We start from the raw sequence: 13,756 nt of genomic DNA, 5'->3' as shown, positions 1-13,756 counted from the left end.
ATAGCATGTCTTCAGTTTACTAACCCTCTCCAACATAGCATGTCCACTTCTTACTAACCCTCTCCAATATAGCATGTCCACTTCTTACTAACCCTCTCCAATATAGCATGTCCACTTCTTACTAACCCTCTCCAACATAGCATGTCCACACCTTACTAACCCTCTCCAATATAGCATGTCCACTTCTTACTAACCCTCTCCAACATAGCATGTCCACTTCTTACTAACCCTCTCCAACATAGCATGTCCACACCTTACTAACCCTCTCCAACATAGCATGTCCACATCTTACTAACCCTCTCCAACATAGCATGTCCACATCTTACTAACCCTCTCCAATATAGCATGTCCACTTCTTACTAACCCTCTCCAACATAGCATGTCCACACCTTACTAACCCTCTCCAATATAGCATGTCCACTTCTTACTAACCCTCTCCAACATAGCATGTCCACTTCTTACTAACCCTCTCCAACATAGCATGTCCACACCTTACTAACCCTCTCCAACATAGCATGTCCACATCTTACTAACCCTCTCCAACATAGCATGTCCACATCTTACTAACCCTCTCCAACATAGCATGTCCACACCTTACTAACCCACTCCAACATAGCATGTCCACACTTTACTAACACTCTCCAATATAGCATGTCCACACCTTACTAACCCTCTCCAATATAGCATGTCCACACCTTACTAACCCTCTCCAACATAGCATGTCCACACATTACTAACACTCTCCAATATAGCATGTCCACACCTTACTAACCCTCTCCAACATAGCATGTCCACACCTTACTAACCCGCGCCAATATAGCATGTCTACACCTTACTAACCCTCTCCAACATAGCATGTCCACTTCTTACTAACCCTCTCCAATATAGCATGTCCACACCTTACTAACACTCTCCAATATAGCATGTCCACACCTTACTAACCCTCTCCAATATAGCATGTCCACACCTTACTAACCCTCTCCAATGTAGCATGTCCACACCTTACTAACCCTCTCCAATATCGCATGTCCACACCTTACTAACCCTCTCCAATATAGCATGTCCACACCTTACTAACCCTCTCCAACATAGCATGTCCACACCTTACTAACCCGCGGCAATATAGCATTTCCAGACCTTACTAACCCTCTCCAACATAGGATGTCCACTTCTTACTAACCCTCTCCAACATAGCATTTCCACACCTTACTAACCCTCTCCAACATAGCATGTCCACACCTTACTAACACTCTCCAATATAGCATGTCCACATCTTACTAACACTCTCCAATATAGCATGTCCACACCTTACTAACCCTCTCCAATATAGCATGTCCACACCTTACTAACCCACTCCAACATAGCATGTCCACACTTTACTAACACTCTCCAATATAGCATGTCCACACCTTACTAACCCTCTCCAATATAGCATGTCCACACCTTACTAACACTCTCCAATATAGCATGTCCACACCTTACTAACACTCTCCAATATAGCATGTCCACACCTTACTAACCCACTCCAACATAGCATGTCCACACTTTACTAACACTCTCCAATATAGCATGTCCACACCTTACTAACCCTCTCCAATATAGCTTGTCCACACCTTACTAACACTCTCCAATATAGCATGTCCACACCTTACTAACACTCTCCAATATAGCATTTCCACACCTTACTAACCCTCTCCAACATAGCATGTCCACACCTTACTAACACTCTCCAATATAGCATGTCCACACCTTACTAACACTCTCCAATATAGCATGTCCACACCTTACTAACACTCTCCAATATAGCATTTCCACACCTTACTAACCCTCTCCAACATAGCATGTCCACACCTTACTAACACTCTCCAATATAGCATGTCCACACCTTACTAACCCACTCCAACATAGCATGTCCACACTTTACTAACACTCTCCAATATAGCATGTCCACACCTTACTAACCCTCTCCAATATAGCATGTCCACACCTTACTAACACTCTCCAATATAGCATGTCCACACCTTACTAACCCTCTCCAATATAGCATGTCCACACCTTACTAACCCGCTCCAATATAGCATGTCCACACCATACTAACCCTCTCCAACATAGCATGTCCACACCTTACTAACCCTCTCCAACATAGCATGTCCACACCTTACCAACCCTTTCCAACATAGCATGTCCACACCTTACTAACCCTCTCCAACATAGCATGTCCACACCTTACCAACCCTCTCCAATATAGCATGTCCACTCCTTACTAAAACTCTCCAACATAGTATGTCCACACTTTACTAACCATCTCCAATATAGCATGTCCACACCTTACTAACACTCTCCAACATAGCATGTCCACACTTTACTAACCATCTCCAATATAGCATGTCCACACCTTACTAACACTCTCCAACATAGCATGTCCACACTTTACTAACCATCTCCAATATAGCATGTCCACACCTTACTAACACTCTCCAACATAGCATGTCCACACTTTACTAACCATCTCCAATATAGCATGTCCACACCTTACTAAAACTCTCCAACATAGTATGTCCACACCTTACTAACACTCTCCAACATAGCATGTCCACACTTTACTAACCCTCTCCAACATAGCATGTCCACACCTTACTAACACTCTCCAACATAGCATGTCCACACCTTACTAACCCTCTCCAACATAGTATGTCCACACCTTACTAACACTCTCCAACATAGCATGTCCACACCTTACTAACCCTCTCCAACATAGTATGTCCACACCTTACTAACCCTCTCCAACATAGCATGTCCACACCTTACTAACCCTCTCAAATATAGCATGTCCACACCTTACTAACCCTCTGCAATATAGCATGTCCGCAGCTTACTAACCCTCTCCAAATAGCATGTCCGCAGCTTACTAACCCTCTCCAACATAGCATGTCCACACCTTACTAACCCTCTCCAACATAGCATGTCCACACCTTACTAACACTCTCCAACATAGTATGTCCACACTTTACTAACCATCTCCAATATAGCATGTCCACACCCTACTAACCCTCTCCAAATAGCATGTCCGCAGCTTACTAACCCTCTCCAACATAGCATGTCCGCAGCTTACAACCCTCTCCAATATAGCATGTCCACACCTTACTAACCCTCTCCAACATAGCATGTCCACACCTTACTAACCCTCTCCAACATAGCATGTCCACACCTTACTAACCATCTCCAATATAGCATGTCCACACCTTACTAACACTCTCCAATATAGCATGTCCACACCTTACTAACCCGCTCCAATATAGCATGTCCACACCTTACTAACCCTCTCCAATATAGCATGTCCACACTTTACTAACACTCTCCAATATAGCATGTCCACACCTTACTAACCCTCTCCAATATAGCATGTCCACACTTTACTAACACTCTCCAATATAGCATGTCCACACCTTACTAACCCTCTCCAACATAGCATGTCCACACCTTACTAACCATCTCCAATATAGCATGTCCACACCTTACTAACACTCTCCAATATAGCATGTCCACACCTTACTAACCCTCTCCAACATAGCATGTCCACACCTTACTAACCATCTCCAATATAGCATGTCCACACTTTACTAACACTCTCCAATATAGCATGTCCACACCTTACTAACCCTCTCCAACATAGCATGTCCACACCTTACTAACCATCTCCAATATAGCATGTCCACACCTTACTAACACTCTCCAATATAGCATGTCCACACCTTACTAACCCTCTCCAACATAGCATGTCCACACCTTACTAACCCTCTCCAATATAGCATGTCCACACCTTACTAACACTCTCCAACATAGCATGTCCACACCTTACTAACCCTCTCCAACATAGCATGTCCACACCTTACTAACCCGCGCCAACATAGCATGTCCACACCTTACTAACCCGCGCCATCATAGCATGTCCACACCTTACTAACCCTCTCCAATATAGCATGTCCGCACCTTACTAACCCTCTCCAACATAGCATGTCCACTTCTTACTAACCCTCTCCAACATAGCATGTCCACTTCTTACTAACCCTCTCCAATATTGCATGTCCACACCTTTCTAACACTCTCCAATATAGCATGTCCACACCTTACTAACCCTCTCCAATATAGCATGTCCACAGTTTACTAACCCTCTCCATCATAGCATGTCCACTTCTTACTAACCCTCTCCAATATAGCATGTCCACACCTTACTAACACTCTCCAACATAGCATGTCTTCAGTTTACTAACCCTCTCCAACATAGCATGTCCACTTCTTACTAACCCTCTCCAATATAGCATGTCCACTTCTTACTAACCCTCTCCAATATAGCATGTCCACTTCTTACTAACCCTCTCCAACATAGCATGTCCACACCTTACTAACCCTCTCCAATATAGCATGTCCACTTCTTACTAACCCTCTCCAACATAGCATGTCCACTTCTTACTAACCCTCTCCAACATAGCATGTCCACACCTTACTAACCCTCTCCAACATAGCATGTCCACATCTTACTAACCCTCTCCAACATAGCATGTCCACATCTTACTAACCCTCTCCAATATAGCATGTCCACTTCTTACTAACCCTCTCCAACATAGCATGTCCACACCTTACTAACCCTCTCCAATATAGCATGTCCACTTCTTACTAACCCTCTCCAACATAGCATGTCCACTTCTTACTAACCCTCTCCAACATAGCATGTCCACACCTTACTAACCCTCTCCAACATAGCATGTCCACATCTTACTAACCCTCTCCAACATAGCATGTCCACATCTTACTAACCCTCTCCAACATAGCATGTCCACACCTTACTAACACTCTCCAATATAGCATGTCCACACCATACTAACCCTCTCCAATATAGCATGTCCACTTCTTACTAACCCTCTCCAACATAGCATGTCCACTTCTTACTAACCCTCTCCAACATAGCATGTCCACACCTTACTAACCCTCTCCAACATAGCATGTCCACACCTTACTAACACTCTCCAATATAGCATGTCCACACCATACTAACCCTCTCCAACATAGCATGTCCACACCTTACTAACCCGCGCCAATATAGCATGTCTACACCTTACTAACCCTCTCCAACATAGCATGTCCACTTCTTACTAACCCTCTCCAATATTGCATGTCCACACCTTTCTAACACTCTCCAATATAGCATGTCCACACCTTACTAACCCTCTCCAATATAGCATGTCCACAGTTTACTAACCCTCTCCATCATAGCATGTCCACTTCTTACTAACCCTCTCCAATATAGCATGTCCACACCTTACTAACACTCTCCAACATAGCATGTCCACAGTTTACTAACCCTCTCCAACATAGCATGTCCACTTCTTACTAACCCTCTCCAATATAGCATGTCCACTTCTTACTAACCCTCTCCAATATAGCATGTCCACTTCTTACTAACCCTCTCCAATATTGCATGTCCACACCTTTCTAACACTCTCCAATATAGCATGTCCACACCTTACTAACCCTCTCCAATATAGCATGTCCACAGTTTACTAACCCTCTCCAACATAGCATGTCCACAGTTTACTAACCCTCTCCAACATAGCATGTCCACTTCTTACTAACCCTCTCCAATATAGCATGTCCACTTCTTACTAACCCTCTCCAATATAGCATGTCCACTTCTTACTAACCCTCTCCAATATAGCATGTCCACACCTTACTAACACTCTCCAACATAGCATGTCCACAGTTTACTAACCCTCTCCAACATAGCATGTCCACAGTTTACTAACCCTCTCCAATATAGCATGTCCACTTCTTACTAACCCTCTCCAATATAGCATGTCCACTTCTTACTAACCCTCTCCAACATAGCATGTCCACTTCTTACTAACCCTCTCCAACATAGCATGTCCACACCTTACTAACCCTCTCCAACATAGCATGTCCACACCTTACTAACACTCTCCAATATAGCATGTCCACACCATACTAACCCTCTCCAACATAGCATGTCCACACCTTACTAACACTCTCCAATATAGCATGTCCACACCTTACTAACCCTCTCCAACATAGCATGTCCACTTCTTACTAACCCTCTCCAATATTGCATGTCCACACCTTTCTAACACTCTCCAATATAGCATGTCCACACCTTACTAACCCTCTCCAATATAGCATGTCCACAGTTTACTAACCCTCTCCATCATAGCATGTCCACTTCTTACTAACCCTCTCCAATATAGCATGTCCACACCTTACTAACACTCTCCAACATAGCATGTCCACAGTTTACTAACCCTCTCCAACATAGCATGTCCACTTCTTACTAACCCTCTCCAATATAGCATGTCCACTTCTTACTAACCCTCTCCAATATAGCATGTCCACTTCTTACTAACCCTCTCCAATATAGCATGTCCACACCTTACTAACACTCTCCAACATAGCATGTCCACAGTTTACTAACCCTCTCCAACATAGCATGTCCACAGTTTACTAACTCTCTCCAACATAGCATGTCCGCACCATACTAACCCTCTCCAATATAGCATGTCCACACCTTACTAACACTCTCCAATATAGCATGTCCACACCTTACTAACCCACTCCAACATAGCATGTCCACACCTTACTAATCCTTGTAACATCTTTGAAATGTAGGGAGAAATTGAAGCACCTGGAGGAAACTCACGTGGTCTAGGGGAAATCTTGCCAACTCCTTACAGTCAGTGTCTGGGTATGACCCTGATTACTGCCACTGTGAAGACTCACACAAACTGTTATGTGCCCCTGTCGCTCTGATCGCGCAGATCTCTATAGTTCCATAGGGATTCAAGTGGAATGGGAAAAGTGGAGTTAAATACTATTGAAGTGGAAGATCAACTGTGATCTCAATGAATTTCGGAGCAGACTTAAAGACCATAGTCCAGTGTCACTAGTGCTTTGGAATAATGTGGGGCTGCAGAAATATAAGTTCATTTTTAAATTCCCATAAAGCTTGCTTCACTCTGCATGTCTTAACTGATGTACTATGGTTCCAATTCAGGCAATCACACAGCAAATCTTTCAGAAAAACATCTGTTGCTTCCTTTCTTGGCTTTTCCATCAATGATTCAGCTGGGCTTGAGAGGGTGGGCAATCATTGGTTCACAATCCATTTTGAGGTTTAATAATGGTTGGAGTACAAATTGGCTGCCGTTTTACTATTTCCCCATGCTACAACAGTAATGATATTTCATGAACACTATGTTGGCATTAAAGTCCTTTTGGAATGGGGAAATGAGGTTCATGATTGTCACCAAGCTATTGCCTTTCTTTCTACTTTTCCATAATCTTTCAACTTTTTACATTTTACTATTTATTGATTTTCACAGTAACTCAGTGCCTTTCAATATATTACATGATCATCAGATTTGCAGATTGGGGTATGGTGGTTAGCAAGGAAAGATGTGTAAGCTTGTGGTGGAATCTGGACCAGCTGGGAAAAGGGGCTGGAAAATGGCAGATGGAATTTATTTATTTCGGGAACATTCCCTTCCAGCCCAAGTGAGCAGCACTGCCCAGCAGCCCACCTACGTAACCCTTGCCTGTTCACAGGACAACTTATAATGAGCAACTAACCTGCTGGTCTTTGGAGTGTGAGAGGAAACTGGAGCAGCTGGAGGAAACACATGCACTGGTACAAACTCCTTACGGCCGGCACCAGAATTGAACTCTAAACTCCAAGCATCAGGCTAACTGCTACGCTACCGTGGCTCCACATTTAATGCAGACAAGTGTGTGATAGAACAAAGGGATTTGGGAATACAGATCCATAATTCCTTGAATGTGTTTAGATCCCAGTCTGTTTGGATTGGCAACAACTTCTTCCCACAATCTCCATCACCACAAAGCTGTCTGCTTCCCCCCTGCTTTACTTTACACTTATGACTGTGTAGCTAAACACAGCTCCAATGCGATATTTAAGTTTGCTGACAACACCACTGTCACTGACCGAATCAAAGGTGGTGACAAATCAGCATATAGGAGGGAGGTTAAAAATCTGGCTGAGTGGTGCCACAGCAACAACCTCTCTGTCAATGTCAGCAAGACCAAGGAGCTGATTATTGACGCAAACACGAGGAAATCTGCAGACGCTGGAAATTCAAGCAACACACACAAAATACTGGTGGAACGCAGCAGGCCAGGCAGCATCTATAGGAAGAAGCACTGTCGACGTTTTGGGCCGAGACCCTTCGTCAGGACTAACTGAAAGGAAAGTAGGAGGGGGAGGGAGTCCCCTCCTGTCTTCTGTCATTTTGGATTTCCCCCTCCCCCTGGTATGAAAACACCAATGTCTTGAATGGAAAAGCCTACAAAAGGTCTATCACAGGTAAAGCCCTCCCCATTGTTGAGCTCACCCACATGGAGAGCTGCCCAGCAATCCTCTGATTTAATCCTAGCCTAATCACAGGACAACTTCCAATGACCAATTAACCTACAACTTGATGCATCACAATCCACAAGAAGCTCAGCCCGACTGCAACATAAATACCCTGTTTCGAAGAGCAGGTCAGAGGCTGGGTATCTTGCAGCTCCTAATACCCCAAGATCTTTCCACCATCTGCAATGCCACAAGTCAGGAGTGTGGTGGAAGACTTTCCACTTGCTGTATGAGTACTGCTTCAGCAATTCTCAACAAACAGGACACCTTCCAGGATAAAATAGCCCACTTGATTGGCACCCTTTTAACTTCCCTAAACATTCATTCCCTCCACCACCACTGACTGTATACTATCTACTTGCCCAAGCTATCCTGATAGCTCCTCCCTAGCCTATGATCTTGATAATCAAGAAGGGAAAAGGCAGCAGATTCCATCCACACAGCATTCAGACCCGGAAATACAATGGTGGTCCTTCATCTTTGCTGGAACTCCTTCTCTAATTGCACTGGGGGAGCACCATCACTAGGAGCACTGTCGTGGTTCATCTGTACCTTATGGGATGTACTAGGGATGGGCAATGCTGTTCTTGTCAATAAATCTCTGATTCTTCCAAGCTGCTCCCATGTGGCAGCATCTTGATTTCTAGGCTGAGTCACATGTGAGACATGGAAGCAGCAATTTTTTTTAGTGATCTCCTTTGCCTCCAGAACAGCTGTTACGTGAGCCAGCAGGGTGTGTGTGATGAACTTGTCACCGATACTCAAAGCTGAAGTGTCTATGGCTTCCAGAAGGAAGGTCACGGTCTCCTGGCTCCACAGAGCCTCCCAAGGACGTAGTTTTCACTGCTACTTGTCATCTCCTGCTTTTAGCAATAGAGACTTCACAACATGTTAACCGTTTCATGTGCATCCACATCAGTCTTGTAATATCAGTCACGATCCTTATCTCAGCTCTCTGGAGTATTATGGAATCCTTCCAATAATCCATAGAATTCCTTGTTGATTGCACGTTCCGTAAAGTGATTGAGGCTCACTGACTCTCTGCCCTTTAATTGGAAATGGCATCTGTTATTAATGAAAGTGCTGCACCATAGCTCCCGGTGACAGGAGTTTCCTTCAATTTACAGTGATCAATTAACATATCAGCCAGCACATCTTTGGCCTGTGGGGAGAAATCCTCACAGACACCAGGCAGAACATACAAACTCCACACAAGGTCAGGATAGTCTGGAGCCATGACACTGCAGTACGAACCATTTCATGGCTCTCCTACCGCCATCTATTCTTCTTATGCTCTATTACTTATTTTGCAATGAATTCTGACATTTTTCCAACAATTGTTAGTTGTTCCATTATTTCTTCCATGATACTTTACCAAAATGGAGTGTCCACGTTTGAGCAGTAGGCTTCAGTGAGGAGGAGGCTGAGCAAGTTAGAGCAGGCAAGGTTTTTGTAAGAATTATTGTTTTTATTAGAGTAGCTGGGATGTCAGTAAGGGCAATAGTCTGCTCTTCCCGCAGGATGTGGAAGACAGGGAGCCAGCCAGCAGTGTTCCCAATGACCTGTAGGAATTGTACCCAACTTTCCTGACTGACAGAACTGGAATTCAGTATGCTGAGAGCATCATAGACAAGTGTTTTAGTGAGCAGGTTACACCTAAGGTACAGGCTGCAGATAGTTGGGTGGCCACCAGGCGAGACAAGGGGAAGAATTGAATTGACTTTATTTCTTACATCCTTCACAATGTCTGAATGTGCAATGTGCAATTTATAGTATTTCATAATAAATAGAACAGTCAATATAGCTTAGAAATACAATTGTGTCAGTGTGATTTATCAGTCCGATGGTCTAGTGGAAGAAGCTGTCCTGGTGCCTGTTGATCCTGGCTTTTATGCTGAAGTACCGTTTCCCAGACAGTAGCAACTGGAACAGTTTGTGGTTGGGGTAACTGGGGTCCCCAATGATCCTTCAGGCCCTTTTTATGCACCTGTCTCTGTAAATATTCTGAATAGTGGGATGTTCACATCCACAAATGCACTGGGCCGTCCACACCACTCTCTGCAGGGTCCTGCGATTAAGGGAAGTACAGTTCCGATGCCAGGCAGTGATACAGCCAGTCAGGATGCTCTCAATTGTGTCCCTCTAGAGAGTTCTTAGGATTTGGAGACTCATGCCAAACTTCTTCAACCGTCTGAGGTGAAAGAGGCACTGTTGTGCTTTTTCCACCACTTGGCTGGTGTGTACAGACCAAGTGGGGTCCTTGGTGATGAACTTGAAACTGTTCATCCTCTCCAACCCAGATCCATTGATGTCAATAGGGGTTAGCCTGTCTCCATTCCCCCTGTAATCCACAACCAGCTCTTTTGTTTTTGCGATATTGAGGGAGAGGTTGTTTTCTGGATGCCACTGTGTCAGGGTGATGACTTCTCTGTGGGCTGCCTCGAGGACAGTACAGAGTCCCTTTGTGGGCATCACTCTCTGCAACACGTTTGGAAACTGCTGGGGGTGGGGAGAGCACCTGTCAGGGCTCAGCAGTAGTATCCGTTTGGGTGGCACTGTGGCTGGCTCTGAGGCTCAGCAGGAAAGGTAAAGTCATGCAGAACAATACTGATAGGAGACTCGATAGATAGGGAAACGGACTGGAGAACCACTGGTTGCGAAAGGATGCCAGGATGGTGCTTTGCTTCCTGGGTGCCAGGTTGAAGGATGTTTCAGAATGACTACAGAACATTCTCAAGCAGTGGGGTGAGCAGACAGGTTGTTGTGCATGTTGGCACCAATGACATAGGTTGAAAGGGGGGAAGATCCGAGTATGAGGAATTAGAAAACAGGGTGAAAGGTAGATCATTGTAGGTAGTAATCGCTGGTTTATTGCTGGTACCATATAATAGTCAATACAGAAATAGAAAGATAGAAGAGATGAATGTGTGACTGACAAACTGGTGCAGGATTTCATGTTCTTGGATCATTGAAATCTCCTTTGATCTGTACATGAGAACTGGAGAGGAACCAATATTCTCATTTGCTGCTGCTATTTGCGAGGGTTTAAATTAGCTTGGCAGGGGTTTACCTAGTCAAGAGGAAGAAAGAACAAATATAAGACCATAAGATGTAGGAGCAGAAGTAGGCCATTCAGCCCATTGATTCTGCTCTACCATTCAATCATGGGCTGATCCAATTCTTGCAGTCATCCCCACTCCCCTACCTTCTCCCCATACCCTTTGATTCCCAGGCTAATCAAGAACCTATCTATCTCTGCCTTAAATGCACCCAATGACTTGGCCTTCACAGCTGTTCGTGGCAACAAATTCCACAGATTTACCACCCTCTGGCTAAAAAAATTTCTCCGCATCTAAATGGATGTCCTTCAATCCTGAAGTTGTGCCCTCTTGTCCTAGACTCCCCTACCATGGGATATAACTTTGCCATATCTAATCTGTTCAGGCTTTTTAACATTTGGAATGTTTCTATGAGATCCCCCCTCGTTCTCCTGAACTCCAAGGAATGCAGCCCAAGAGTTGCCAGATATTCCTCATACAGTAACCCTTTCATTCCTGGAATCATTCTCATGAATCTTCTCTGAACCCTCTCTAATGTCAGTATATCCTTTCTAAAATAAGGAGCCCAAAACTGCGCACAATACTCCGTGTGGTCTCACGAGTACCTTATAGAGCCTCAACATCACATCCCTGCTCTTATATTCTGTACCTCTAGAAATGAATGCCAGCTTTGCATTTGCCTTCTTCACCACCAACTCAAACCTGGAGGTTAACCTTTAGGGTATCCTGCACAAGGACTCCCAAGTCCCTCTTGCATCTCTGCATTTTGAATTCTCTCCCCATCTGAATAATAGTCTGCCCATTTATTTCTTCCACCAAAGTGCACGACCATACACTTTCCAACATTGTATTTCACTTGCCACTTCTTTACCCATTCCCCTAAACTATCTAAGTCTCTCTACAGCCTCACTGTTTCCTCAACACAACTCGCTCCTCCACCTATCTTTGTATCATCAGCAAATTTAGCCACAAATCCATTAATACCATAGTCCAAACCATTGACATACATTGTAAAAAGCAGTGGTCCCAACCAGTAAAGGTAACCAGCAGCCAGCCAGAAAAGGATCCCTTTATTCCCACTCTCTGTTTTCTGTTGATCAGCCAATGCTCCACCCATCTAGTAATTTCCATGTAATTCCATGGGTTTTTATCTTGCTAAGCAGCCTCATGTGGGGTACCTTGTCAAAGGCCTTCTGAAAATCCAACTATGCCACATCTACTGCATCTCCTTTGTCGACCCTACTTGTAATTTCCTCAAAATATTGCAGTAGATTTGTCAGACAGAATTTTCCTTTCAGGAAACCATGCTGGCTTTGGCCTATCTTGTCATGTGCCTCCAGGTATTCCGTAATCTCATCGCTAACAATCGATTCCAACAACTTCCCAACCACTGATGTCAGACTAATAGGTCTATAGTTTCCTTTCTGCTGCCTCCCACCCTTCTTAAATAGCAGAGTAACATTTGCAATTTTCTAGTCATCTGATACAATGCCAGAATCTATCAATTCTTGAAAGATCATTGTTAATGCCTCTGCAATCTCTTCAGCTACTTCCTTCAGGTCCAGGAGATTTATCCACCCTCAGACCATTAAGCACCCCGAGCACCTTCTCAGTCGGAATTTTCACTGCACACACTTCACTTCCCTGACACTCTTGAATTTCCGGTATACTGCAGATGTCTTCCACTGTGAAGACTGATGCAAAATACACATTCAGTTCCTCTGCCATCTCTGCGTCTCTCATTACAATATCTCCAGCGTGATTTTGTATTGCAGACATTCCACCCTGCAAAAACTTATTTCAGGGACCACCCCTGACCCCCGCAACCCCATATTCCTCCACGCCCCCCGGTTGACCACCAAGGGTGTATGTATACAGGACATTTGATTATGAAAGAATACAACAATTTATTTGATCACATATTGAAACTATTTACACATACATATATATATTAAACATAGAAACATAGAAAATAGTTGTAGGAGTAGGCCATTCAGCCCTTTGAGCCTGCACCACCATTCAGTATGATCATGGCTGATCATCCAACTCAGAACCCTGTACCTGCTTTCTCTCCATACCCCCTGATCCCTTTAGCCACAAGGGCCATATCTAACTCCCTCTTAAATATAGCCAATGAACCGGCCTCAACTGTTTCCTGTGGCAGAGAATTCCACAGATTCACCACTCTCTGTGTGAAGAAGTTTTTCCTCATCTCGGTCCTAAAAGGCTTCCCCTTTATCCTTAAACTGTGACCCCTCAT

Source organism: Hemitrygon akajei, chromosome 11 (assembly GCF_048418815.1).
Source record: "Hemitrygon akajei chromosome 11, sHemAka1.3, whole genome shotgun sequence".
NCBI classification, from domain to species: domain Eukaryota; kingdom Metazoa; phylum Chordata; class Chondrichthyes; order Myliobatiformes; family Dasyatidae; genus Hemitrygon; species Hemitrygon akajei.
The sequence above is the reverse complement of the archived record's forward strand: the minus strand, read 5'-3'. Positions refer to the sequence as shown.